Source organism: Eurosta solidaginis, unplaced genomic scaffold (assembly GCF_040869045.1).
Source record: "Eurosta solidaginis isolate ZX-2024a unplaced genomic scaffold, ASM4086904v1 ctg00001176.1, whole genome shotgun sequence".
Classification (NCBI taxonomy): domain Eukaryota; kingdom Metazoa; phylum Arthropoda; class Insecta; order Diptera; family Tephritidae; genus Eurosta; species Eurosta solidaginis.
In genome coordinates, this window is record NW_027136987.1 from 104,360 (window position 1) to 114,068 (window position 9,709).

Genomic DNA, 9,709 nt, shown 5'->3' on the forward strand with positions numbered 1-9,709 from the left:
AATTATTAAATAGTGAAGTTATTAATAGTGAAAAGTAGTAAACAACACGAGACTACTTAGTAAATACGTAGAGGATGTGTTTGCATTAGTAAAGGAGGATAAACTGGACGAAACCTTAGATTTGCTATATTCATACCACAAAGACATAAAATTCAAGGTGGATTTGGAAAAAGATGGAAAATTACAATTTTTAGATTCCTGGGTTATAAAATCAGCAATAAAATTAAAGAAGATTGGTACCAAAAGCCTACATCTTCAGGACGTATTATAAATTATTTATCTAAACATCCGAAAAATATGATTTTTAATACAGCGAAAAATTTTATCCGGCGATTATTAGACACTAGTGATTCAATTTTTCACCCGGAGAATAAAAAACGTATCGAGCACATTCTCAATATGAACGATTTCCCCTCCGGTGTAATACGTAGGTTGATAAACACTCATCATAAGTGTACTAAATCAAAAATCGAAGGCAAAAATCGATCACATACATATCTGTTATAAATATACCTGGCTTTTCCGAAAGATTACAATGTGTCTAATTCTCACTAGCCTAGCACTGTATCAATAAACGGAGGACACACGAAAGTAAATTCAATGGTTTTATTTAACATGTAAAACTTTTAAATCACAAAACCACAGCATATAAAAAATGCTAATTCATTTAAATATTTAAAATGAAAACGAGATATTTGCGCGACGGCGGGCGGGCGATACAATGAAGCGAGGTGAACGCTGCTGGCACGATGATGCGTTTGCGTGGGTAGTTAATGATAAACTGAAAACAATGAGAGTGAGAGCCGTGGTGGCTGGCAAGCCACAGCTGAGCTGCACTGCCTGCGCTTGGCCGCACTGGCCGGGTGTTGCCAGACGGAGGGGGGCGGACTTAGTCCGAAAATTGGATCATGTCTTCAACATGCTCCCCCCCCGCCCGACGCGTTGATGGGTTCAGGGCGGCATCAACCCTATCTAAGGCTGCTCGTGCCTCGGCTACTAATTTACGAAGTTTGTCGTCGCGCTGTCTAGCCGACCGGCTTGCCCGTTGGCGATGTTGGGCTGTTGTTGCGCGCTGTGGGCCGCTGTCAGTGCGACGCTGGTTGGTGGGCGTGCGTCGAGCTCTGTGTAGGAGCGTGTGATGGCCGAGGGAGCATTTTCGGCAGCTGGACGGGGAGTCACATGCCCCGGTGCTGTGTGACACTGCCAGGCAGTTGATGCAGTACCGGTGGTTCCTCGCGCACTCGTAGCGCTCCTCAGGCTTCATTGCGAGGAACGCCCGGCACTGCCTTAGCGCGTGTCGCTGCCCACATAGCCGGCATTTCTGGGTCCCCATAGATTTGCGGGTCCTGTAAAGACAAGAAAAGAAAAAATACGTATTTCTCAAAAAATGGGTTAGAAAAATACGTTGGGGAGGGCAGCTTATATGTAGATTGCTAGGGGCATGAAGCAGAGGGTACCAGAGGTAGGGTTGGAACTGCTAGGCAGTTGGTAGCACGCACAGTTTGGCAATATTTCGGGTTATTAGTCCGTTTTGTGTTTTGAGCTCCACAACTCGAACATGGTTATCCGATCCAGGGTGTAAAGTGATTACCCGTCCCAAACGCCATTCGTTCGGGGGTAGTAAATCATCCTTTACCACGACTAAATCTCCAACTTGAATATTGCGTTGAGGGCATTTCCATTTGTACCGCTTATGCAGCTCCTTGAGATACTCGTTCTTCCATCGTGTGCTGAATTGGTGGTGAAGCACTTTCAGTTTCTGCCATTTGTTGACCAAGGTGAGATGCTCTGCAGTTGGCTCCGGTAACGACAAGAGCGGCGCGCCACGTAGGAAATGCCCTGGGGTTAGGACTAGGGGATCCATTGGATCTTCGGACATAGGGGAGAGCGGTCGGGAGTTGAGGACCGCCTCTATGCGTACTAAGAGGGTAGTAAGCTCTTCGAAGGAGAACTTCTGGTTTCCTGCTACTTTCGTAAAGTGTATCTTGAAACTTTTCACGGCCGCTTCCCATAGCCCACCCATGTGTGGAGCGTATGGTGGGATGAATTTCCATGAGAATCCGTTAGTTGCATATTTTTCTGCGACGTCTGTAGCGACTTCCTTGAGAAATGTGGTGAATTCCCTTTGAAATGCGCGTTGTGCGCCGACGAACGTCTTTCCGTTGTCAGAAAATATCTGATGGGGTAGGCCACGGCGACCAGTAAATCGGGCAAAGGCTGCGTTGAAGGCATTCGTGGTGAGATCAGAGCACACTTCTAAATGAACAGCCTTTGTGGAAAAACAGACGAACACACAAACGTAAGCTTTGACATACGAAGCTCGGCGAAGGGGAGAAGTTTTTACCATAAATGGTCCAGCAAAGTCGACTCCTGTTGTATGAAAGGGTAGGGAATACGTTGACCTCTCGGGTGGCAAGGCTGCCATTATCTGCGTTTTCATCTGCTGTTTATAGATGGTGCAGGTTTTGCAGTGGAAGACGAGCTTTTTGACCTTTTGCTTCAAACGTGGAATGTAGTACTGTTGCTGTACCATTCGGATCATCAGCTGTTTGTCGGCGTGCAGCAGGTGCGAATGGAGGAAGTCTAACAGAAGAGAACAAAATCGAGAGTTTTCGGGTATGATAATTGGGTGCCGCTCATTAAAGCTATAGGTGGCATATGCTAATCTTCCAGAAACTCGCATGATTCCTGAGTCATCTAGCATGGGGTTTAATGTCAGAAGGGTGTTCTTTTTGGGTAAGGGTCCTGATGTTTGAAGCAGCTCTATCGTGTCTCCGTAATGATTCCGTTGAGTTTGAATGATGATTTTGATTTTGGCATCATTCACTTCGGCGTGGGTGAGGTTAAGCGTGTCTGGAACTTCTAGTTTTCTTGCTCTTCGGATAAACCGCAACATATAGGCCACGACTCTAAGCGCTCGAGAAAACGACGAAAACCGGTCGAGTATGTCTATATTTTCTTCCTGCAGGGTGTGGAACACGTCCACATGTCGTTGTTCGGGTGGAGTTGGGTGGTGAGAAATATCCTTTGGCCACGAAGTTGATGGATTGATAAGCCAATTAGGTCCTTCCCACCATAATGGACATTGGACTAAATCCTGAGGCTTGCAGCCTCGAGTGCCCAAATCCGCTGGGTTATCCTTACTAGAAACGTGCCTCCAAGTGGCGTTGTCAACGTTCTTAAGAATTTCAGAGGTTCTGTTGGCGACATACGTTTTCCAGGTATGGGGTGGTTTTTCTAACCAGGCCAGTACGATGGCAGAATCGCACCAGAGAATGAGTTCGTGTTGAGGTAGATTCAGCTCACTTCGCAGCTGTTTCACTAACTTGGAGAGTAAAACTGCTCCACAGAGTTCCAACCGTGGAAGACTCACGGTTTGGAGGGGTGCTACTTTGCTTTTAGCAGCTAGCAAATGGGATGACAACTTATTTTCATGGGTTTGTACTCGTAAATATATACAGGCACAAAATGCTTTTTCTGAAGCATCTGAGAATCCATGCAGCTGGATTAGTTTATCGGGGGAATACTGTACCCACCTAGGGATTTTAATGTCTCTGATATGAGGTAAATTTTCATAAATTGAGGTCCATTTTTGGAGAGCTCCGGGCTTCACGTCCTCGTCCCAATCCGTTCCTTCCATCCAGAGTTGTTGCAGCAACATTTTGGCAAGAATCATTATTGGTGAAAGCCATCCTGCGGGGTCAAACAGTTTTGCGACTGCTGATAGAATCTGCCTTTTTGTAGTCGTGTTTTCTGCTGATGGTGGATCATACGTGTAGGTGAAGGTGTCGGTTAGCGCGTTCCACTGAATTCCAAGGGTTTTTGTGGAACTCGAATCATGGAATTTAAGGAAGTCGACGTCTAGCAAATCAGGGTCGGGAACGGGTTTTAAAATTTCAGGGTGATTTGCCGACATCTTCCTCAAAGGGAACCCTGCCGATTTTAAGGCTTCGATAACTTGAGTCATAGAGTTCAAAGTGGACTGTATATTATGACCGCCTGACAAAATATCGTCAACATATGTTTCGTTTAATAAAATGTTTTTAGCGAGCGGATATTCGTCTTGACAATCGTGGGCGAGTTGGTGTAGGGTTCGAATCGCCAAATACGGCGCGCAATTTACACCAAAGGTAACTGTTTTTAGTCGAAAATCTTCTATCGGCAGAGTTGGGTGTTTTCGAAAAACGATTCGGTGAAAATCTTTATCTTCTTCGTGGATGAGTATTTGGCGATACATTTTCTCAATATCGCCGTTGAAAACAAACTTATAAAGTCGCCATTTGAGTATGACGAGCATTAAGTCATTTTGTAGAATGGGGCCTGTATGAAGCACGTCGTTCAACGAGTTGCCAGAATGCGACATTTTTGATGCGTTGAAGACGACTCGCACTTTTGTGGTTTTGCTGTCGGGTTTTATGACAGCATGATGGGGTAGATAAAACGATAGATATTTACCATCTCTAATCATCTCTTGTTGGGAGGCGGGTTCCATGTGATCCATGGTTAAATATTCATTAAGGACTTCAAAATATTTGTCTCTTAATTCGGGTTTTCTTTCGAGGGTTCGTTCGATGCTGATGTACTGCTGTTGTGCTGCGGGTCGTGAATGACCGAGTGCCAGATTGGCTGGAAATTCCAATTTGAAGGGTAGTTTGACTCTGTAGCGTCCATCTTCCTCACGAATTGTGGTTGTCCGGTAGAGTGCTTCGCAGTATTCATCCTCTGCTGATCGTTGTTGGGTTTGGTGAACTTCTTCCTGTTCCCAAAATTGTCTCAAAAGTTGATTGATGGGGTCATCGGTGCATTCCGTGACATGAGTGCTGAAGGTTGATACCTTTTCAGCTACAGGGCCGCTTAATATCCATCCGAATATTGTGTTTTGGGCAAGTAATGTTCCACTCACATTTCGTAGGAGCCCTTCGGTGAGGATTTGCGGGGTGATATCGCTGCCGATTACCACATCGATTTTTGATGGTATCGAATACTGCGGATCGGCTAACGGTAAATGGGACAGTTCTTCGAGATCGATGCTTGAAACTCTGACTGTGGGCAAGAACTTCGTTAGTTTTGGCAAAATTATTGCTTGTGCGTCTATCATTTGGGTTAAGTCTGCTGAACAGAATGTTATCTGGCAGACTTTATTGGCATTTTTCACAACCGTTCCACCCATTCCAGATATCTGGTGGAGAGACTCTTTTGTGGGTAGACCAAGAACCTTTTGTATACGGGATGATACAAAAGTTTTTTGTGAACCTTGGTCTATTAGGGCACGAATTTTATGAAATTCGCCAGCAAAGTATACTGATACTATTGCTGTGGGTAATAGGGTGGTTCCATGATTACTCGAGAAGAGTGAAGAAACCGGGTTTTTGTCTTGAGACTGTTGGGAGGAGGTGAATCTTGCGGCGGCTTTTGACGTTGAGGCTCGCTCGTCGTCCGTTCTCCTAGGGGTGCCGGCTTGGGCATTTTGAGCTCTGGGGTTTGGTTGTGATTGTTGGGGTTTGGGCTGCAAATGCAGTAGCGAATGATGACGCTTTTGGCAATAAACGCACGTGAAACTACTTTTACATTCGTTCTTGGGGTGTGACGTAGACAAACAGTTTTCGCAATAACTATTTTCTCTCACAAATTTGATTCGGTCTGATACCGATAAATTTCTAAACCTAACGCAAGATTTGACTGCGTGGTATTGGTTGCACAATCTACACGAAGCCGTTTTATTGAACTCGGTGTGATATGCATGGGTTTTATTATTGTTGAGTTGGGTCGAGTTTTGATTCACCGTTCGTGGTGTAAAACTCGAAAATTGGGGTTTCGCCTTGCCTGGGCTATAGGTACTTATTCTCTCTACTACCTCGTATCTGCTGGTCAAAAATTTATTCATATCCTCCCAAAGTGGGAGTTCTTTTCGGGAGCTGAGGGATTGTTCCCATAGTGAAAGGCTTTCACTTGGCAGCTTGGATGAGCAGAGGTAAACGAGGATTGGGTCCCAGTCCGTTGTCGGGATTCCTTGGGTGTTAAGGGTTGACATGCAGTTGTTGATTGTTGTCTGCATCTTCTGTATTTGTTCTCCGCTTTCTGCGAATATTGTGGGTAGGTTGAACAGCGTCTTCAGTTGGTTGTCGACGAGTATCCTTTTGTTCTCGTACCTAGATCTGAGCGCTTCCCAGGCAAGCTCGAAATTATTATCGCTCAGTGGGTATTGTTTTACAATAAGCCCAGCTTGTCCTTTTGTTTTCAGGCGTAGATGGTATAATTTTTGAGCGGGTGATAATTTAGGGTGGTTTTTATAGACTGCCGTGAACATATCTCTAAAGGATGGCCAGTCTTCGTATCCACCATGAAATACTTCGGTGTCGCATGGTGGTACTTTTAAATAAAAACCGTTTGCGTCTGAATTGTTCATTGGGTGGGCGGGTATTTGTTGTTGGTTGGTGCTAGCAGTATTAAAAAGCTGTAAGGCTTCTAAAATTTCTGATTTGCATGTTTGGTACGTTTCCATGCATTTAGCGAATTTTTGCTCAACGGAGCCGCTGATCTCTGTGTAATTATCTGAGAAACTTACTTCTCGATGGGACTCTAGCACCTTTGCCCATATTTTATCAAGGTCTTCTAGTTTGACCTTAAGCATACACTCTGATAACTCGGTAGCTTGGGAGGGTGACCATCTCGAGCAGTAAACTTCTAATTGGTTACCGTCATATATAAATTCCTGCAGGCGTTGGTCTGCAGTGGTCAATTTTTGGGTTTCGTTTATTTTTGGCATTATAATTTAATGTAATTTACCAAGAAATGGGAGCTTTTATTAAGCTGTGAAAATCGAAAAAATGTTTTGTCAAAAGGAAAAAAAAAAATAATTTTTTTTTTTTTTGAAACCAGCCTAATGTACGCTTGGTTCTTTATACGGGCTTGTCTCAGCGCTTCTGAGTACAAGTAATGTGGGTATAATAATATTAATATTATAATATTTGTGTTCACTGGGTTTTTATTTTTTTTTTTATTTTTTGAGACCGGCCTAATGTGTACCGGCTTTTTGCTTTGTTATATGTACTTGTCTCAGCGCGTCTGAGCACAAGTAATATGGGTATATAGTACGTATGTATGTATTTATATATATGGGTGAAATATATTTGCCGACAAACTGTGGTGTACCAACAACCTTTTGTTTGCTGTGCCAATGCACTTGATCTTTATTAACAAAGTAAATGTATGCCAATAAGTGATCGATGATCTTTGTTGCTTCCTTCTATTATGTAGTTACCTATGGTCATGCAATTACTTTGTTGAGGGTGGGTTTTGGCTTATGCAAAAAGATGTACAAGTGCGTGTGGGTGTTATGAGTGCATATACTTGTAGGTTTGTATGCAGAATTAATATTGGGTGCACCGGTAAAATAAACTTTGGAAAAGTGACAAAAATTTGGCAAAGTTTGTTGCTATGGGTTTTTTGTAAAATATATTTTATGTAATATATGTATATAAGGGTAAATTGGGCAGCGGTGAATTTCACGCTGGAAAAATGTGTAGCTCGGGTGATATTACCGAACTAAGTGGGTATATACATATATTACATATATACGTATATATTTTTATAATTACGTCGATGTTTAGCGCAACGAACTTTTTGGGTATATAGAACCGGGCAGTGGATTTTCCGTTGGTACGGGAATGCAAATTTACTTGTTGAAAAATTTATATGGGTTTTTTGATGGGACTGTACCTGTGGGTAACAGTGAGTAAGCCAATGAAATATTTTACCGTTTAGGCTTTTTGATGTGGGTTTATACCCAGGGTCCGGATCTTTAGATCGGAGGGGTATATAAATTTTGGGATTTTAGATTTGGGGTCCGTACGTTAGACGGAGGGAATATATATGGGAATATATTGGGTAACGAGAGTACTTACTCAGACATTTTTATATGAGCTGTGTGTGACTTGTTGGTTTTGTAGAAGTTCCTGGTTGAAATGTTGTGTTGTACCTCCTTGTTGTGTTGTAATGTTGATATTGTTTGGCTGTATGTATGTGTTTTTTTTTTTTAATTTGGTTTTTCAAACAATTCCTTTTGTTTCAAATAATTATATTTTTTTCAAATGTATATTTTTTGTTTTCCTTTATCTTATATCTTTTCTTTTGCTTTGTTTCTCTTTTTGCAAATTTTCACTTTTTATCTTTTATTTTATTTTTCAAAATGTTTTTTGTTTTTTTCTTTTTTGGGTATATAAGTTTTTTATTTTTCAATTATGTTTTTCAAAAAAAACATTTTTTTTTCAAAAATTTTTTTTCTTCACCCACGTGTGTTTTTCGTTGTACAAATTTTCAAATATTTAAAAATTTTCCTTAAATTTTCCTTTCTCCTTTTCACCTTCACCCACTTTTCCCTTTGTACAAACTTAGTTTTGCTTGTTGTGTGTTTTTTTGTAAATAAAACTTGTTGTTTTGTTTTGTAAAATAGATTCTTTTGTTTGTAAAAAATATATAAAATATTTTTTCTCAAATAAGTTTTTCTTTATTATAATTATTTTTTTTTTCTCACACCTTAATGTTGCACTCTTTTTATGTATGTATCAACTTTTTGTGTACACAAGTTTTTTTTTTTTTGAATGTATGGTTGTATGTATTTTTAATATTTTATTTAAAGCACTTGTATTTATATTAAATAATTTTGATTAAACACTTTTATGTTTTTTGTTAAATCCGTGCCGACCGCGTTTTTTTGTATTTTTTGTAAAATATATATGTATGCAACGTATGCTCTATGATTTTTATTTATTTATTATTTGTTTGTTTTTGCCGCTGGTTGCCTTTTTGACACAAAAGGACCATGTCTAATTCTCACTAGCCTAGCACTGTATCAATAAACGGAGGACACACGAAAGTAAATTCAATGGTTTTATTTAACATGTAAAACTTTTAAATCACAAAACCACAGCATATAAAAAATGCTAATTCATTTAAATATTTAAAATGAAAACGAGATATTTGCGCGACGGCGGGCGGGCGATACAATGAAGCGAGGTGAACGCTGCTGGCACGATGATGCGTTTGCGTGGGTAGTTAATGATAAACTGAAAACAATGAGAGTGAGAGCCGTGGTGGCTGGCAAGCCACAGCTGAGCTGCACTGCCTGCGCTTGGCCGCACTGGCCGGGTGTTGCCAGACGGAGGGGGGCGGACTTAGTCCGAAAATTGGATCATGTCTTCAACACAATGCGCAAATATTTATGATAAAGAAAAAATCGGAATAGCACACAAGCCGGCGTACACAAATCAAATATTATTCAAGAATATGAAAAGTAAATTAGAAACGATGGAGAAAAACAATATTGTATACAAGATACCATATGCAGGAGACGGAGGTAACATTTTTACGAAAGAATATGTTGGCACGACGAAAAATAAGTTAGAAACAAGAATAGCAGGGCACCGATCCGACATCAAATGTTTACAATTAAGCAATACGCATAAAACAGCACTTGCGGCCCACTGTGTGGAGAGCGGACATAAACCAGACTTTGACGCTGTGAGCATACTACAGCAAGAACAGCATTACAACAAACGCTTTACTTTGGAGATGCTCCACATAATAGACACGGGCGAGAACAAAAGACTGAACTACAAGAAAGATTCTGAAATGTGTACGAAAATCAGTTCAAAACAGCATCTCGAACTGATTAGACGCTGTCTACCTAACATCTGAACTCAGGTATGTA

At 41.3% G+C, this 9,709-nt stretch overlaps 1 long non-coding RNA gene across 1 annotated transcript; it reads right to left on the reverse strand.

Annotated features, from left to right (window-relative positions):
* Nucleotides 1-592: 592 nt before the first annotated feature.
* On the reverse strand, nt 593-9,196 carry LOC137235989 (uncharacterized). Its single transcript, XR_010948194.1, has 2 exons — nt 7,905-9,196; nt 593-1,346 (listed from the first exon to the last, which is right to left on the reverse strand). It is a non-coding gene; the product is annotated as an uncharacterized lncRNA (long non-coding RNA).
* Between the last annotated feature and the right edge of the window lie 513 nt (nt 9,197-9,709).